The sequence below is a fragment of the Phocoena phocoena genome, chromosome 7, assembly GCF_963924675.1.
Source record: "Phocoena phocoena chromosome 7, mPhoPho1.1, whole genome shotgun sequence".
Taxonomy (NCBI): Eukaryota; Metazoa; Chordata; class Mammalia; order Artiodactyla; family Phocoenidae; genus Phocoena; species Phocoena phocoena.
This window is the reverse complement of record NC_089225.1, coordinates 40,510,347-40,514,390: the sequence shown is the minus strand read 5'-3', so window position 1 is coordinate 40,514,390 and position 4,044 is coordinate 40,510,347.

Sequence of the window (4,044 nt, the reverse complement as noted above, 5' to 3'; positions counted from 1 at the left end):
CCAGATCTATTTTAACTTTAAATTTGTATTATTTTACGGTTTTTCTTCATTCAATAGGTGCAGGGGGAAAAAAAAACCTTCTGCACTAAACTCGGTATTACCTTAATATCCTATTTATGTAGCAATGTTGGATGATTAAGGCTTGCATTCATTCTTTCATTCAATAATTACTTACTAATCATTTAACATATGCCAGGCATTAAACATACAACTGAGAACAAACATAACAAAAATCCCTGCCTTCCAAGAGCTTACATTTGAATGGAGTTTATAGTTTGTTTTTTTTTTAAGTCTAAACTATTTTGAATTTAAATATTTCAAAAGTACAAATCACACTTTGTCTTCTTAAAAATATTAACCAGGAATTCAATTATTGATGACTTGGAGCCATCCTTATATACATTAGACTATGGTGCTAGGGTAATGTCCTCAGGAACAGTTGAATACTATTACCTCTTTACTCAGTGGCTCCAAACCACACTGTTCCCATTTGAATTCTTCCTGTATCTGCTTTATAAAGTTTTCCTGGTTCTTCAAACTATCGGGCTGATGGTAATTTTCCCTTTTGATCTTTGGGCTCTCCAGATCACTTCTAACTTGTTACCACTGTGGTCAGAAAAGTGAGAGCCAACTTAGCTAAAACTGTGTTTAAAACACAAATAAACAGGGTTTCCCTAGTGGCGCAGTGGTTGAGAGTCTGTCTGCCGACGCAGAGGACATGGGTTCGTGTCCCGGCCCAGGAAGATCCCACATGCCGCGGAGCGGCTGGGCCCGTGAGCCATGGCCGCTAAGCCTGCGCGTCCGGAGCCTGTGCTCTGCAACAGGAGAGGCCACAACAGTGAGAGGCCCGCGTACCGCAAAAAAAAAACCAAGCACAAATAAATAACTCTGAGCAAGGCAAAAGGAGCAACTCATTAGCATTCTAGCTTTTGGATTTTCAACATTCTGGCTGTATTTATTCAAGGGCCTTTTCCCCTCTTCCTTCCTTTGTTCTAGGTCAGTGGATCTTACCAGATGTCTTACCAGAAGTTTATGGTACACAGCGTGGATGAAACAAACTACACAGGTCTCCGATGAAGATTAAGAATTTCAAGCCAGATACAAGCACATAGTCCAAGATAAGAAAAAGAAAATTCTTATTTCATTTCTGCCTCATCTAAACAAATTCACATTACATATATGAAAAAAATATGGCAAAGCTGTATGCTTCTGCTCTAGAAACAACTAGAACCTTTTTTCTGTGCTCTCTTGGATTTAAGGAAAAGATTACAGATAAATGGGCCAAAAAAGAAGCTATCTGCCACTCTTAAAAAACTTCAAAATTCACTGTTGGAAACTGGTTTATGAAAAATGCACTTACCATTGGTGAGGGAGAGATTAAAATTGTACACTCTAAGAAAATAATGAAAGCAACAGTTCAACAAAACTCAGGGAAGTATCACTGAAGGAACTACCCAACTAAGGAAGATGAAAAGAGGAGCATTCAATTCCTACAACACGGATTCAACTCGGATTGACTGAATGTCTGCTATATCCTCAGCATTGTTCTAGGGGCTGGCAAGTTCTCTGCTCTCATGGATTGGAGGAAACAAAAAATAAACCTATAAACAAATTTAAAAATTGAGTACTTTGAAACTGACAAGGGCTACGAAGAACAAAATTAGGTTGGAGAGTGACTGGGGGCAGGAGGGATCTACTTTAGATAGAAAGTCCAGGCAGGTTATTTGGCACAAACGTAATTGAGGAGGAAAAGCCAGCCACACAGGGATCTAAGAGAAGGGCCTTCTACACAGAGGGGACAGGCATACAAAGACACACAGCAGGTGTACGCCTGGCCTCCACTGGACACTGTAGGGGCAGCACAGTGAATCATGTGGGCAGTGGGTTCCAGATCAGGTCAGAGAGCCAGACATGTGCCAAGTCACGTATGACTTCCTTCTAGCAAGGTGTTTATTCTGACAAGATAGAGACAGAGAATCAGTGGAAGGTCCTAATCAGTGCGATGATGCAATGGAATTTATACAGAGGGAGGGAGGAAAGAAGATCGACCCTAGCTACAGCGTAGAGGATGCTTTCCAAGGAAATAAGAGTAAAAGCAGTTGCTTTTTCTTAAGGACGCCATTAGCCCTGTTCACAATGAGTAGATGAAAGTATGAAAAAAGGACGTAATGGGGAGAGAGAGAGCAAGAGTTAATAAATCATATGAGAAAATAGTAAAAAAATGTAAACCACAGTCAAAAATAAGATTCTGTAATAGGAAGACAAACACTTCAGAGATGATCTTGAATATAAATGTCTGCTGAACTTACTCACTTGAAAGACTGTTCCAGCCCATTCAGTCTAACAAGCTGGTAACAAACAGAGTGTCAACTGAGAGAGCCTCTAAAATGCCAACAGCAGAGGTCTTTCTTATACTTCTATTCCCCCTTGGGCTACGGTATGTTGCAGGTGACTTTCCCCCCCAGCAACTCATGCTATCTTGAACTGATTTTGAACTCATATTGGAAAAGAACCCTAGGTCACATCTCAACAAGCTGAGGCACTCAGAACATTCCCCACCAACCACACAGGCAGGGCGCTAAAGAGCTGTGTGAAACTTACTGACACACTGAGTATAGAGGTAATAGACAAGAGAGACTGCATATGATTAATTACAGTTATTTATATTTATGGGTTTGAATCTTGAGGATGCCTAGCCTCTCCCTATTTTATTTCATAATTTTCCCCCTGCTGGAGACTGAAGAGCAAAAGTCAATTGCCTGAGTGTTGGCATCACATCGGAAGCTAAAGGGCCATGCATTTCAATTCCAGCTCAAGGAACACTCTGGCTGAGCAGATGTAATTCACCAGACCCCAGTGGGCTAGGCTCGCACTGTTGTCAGTCAAATCACATAGCTGATGGAAATCAGCAGAGCACATTAGCAATTTATACTCAACAGCCTCTTCTCAACCATAAATTTTGAGATAATGTTAAGTGAAACCCAAAGTTAATCCAAAAAATTTAGCCCATAGTTGAGCCTGTGATTTTACCACGAGGCCGTCAGGACTTAAAAAATGACTTACAAAATGGTATTTCTAATAGGACTCCTGTCAAAATGCCAGGTTCCAACATCCACGCAGCGACCTTCAGGCATGACCTCACCCAGTGCACTTGTGCCTACTCCCTTGGTCATTAGTTTGGCAGCAGCAAGAGCGCGGTTTGTTTTTCAGGCTGTATCTTGAGGCTCTGCAGCGATCACAGACAGGCAGTCAGCAACCAGAGCCAGACCCGCACCCTGCGACAATCTCAGCCTCAACAAAGCCACCTGAGTTTTCTGGACTTCAGATTCCTCACATAAAAGATTGAGATCATCTAGACATTTCCTTTTTCATGCATTGCTAGACCCCATAAGTTTGGCTTTCTGCTCTCCAGAGTCTCCTGCCATTTTTCCCATCCAAACTGGACCACAAGGGTAGGTCACCCACCAGGCCAAAATGACTGCCATCCTCTTACCCCACTCTGACTTGAAAAAGCAACATTTTTATGCTAGTAATAATTATAAATATCTAGAAATAAGTGGACAGCCTTAAGTAAGTTACACATTCTAGAATTTCTTGACTGCTTAGGAATTAATTCTTTCTGGGTTAATTACACTCTGGATAGAGATGGGGTAATGGGCAATAGAAAATTAATTATGAAGAGAACAAAAGTAGATAAAATAGTATCTGTGTGTTTCTGTTTTAAAGTATATGTGCATACACACACACACACACACACACATAAAGGCTAGAAGGACATACCCCAAAATATTTAAAATCTCATCTTTATATAGTAGGGTTGAAAGTCATTTTTATTATCTTCCTTGTGTGTATCTTTTTAAATTTCTAAAATGATCACATGTTATTCTTGTAATAAGAAAAAAAAAAATCAATCTATGTGTGTGTATGTGTGAGTGAGAGAAAAGAGAGAGAGAAAAAAAAAAGAGCTCTAAAGAGCACCGTGCAGATAGATGGCTGACATTTGACTAAATCCCATATCATTTGACCACTACTTGAGTGATTTTC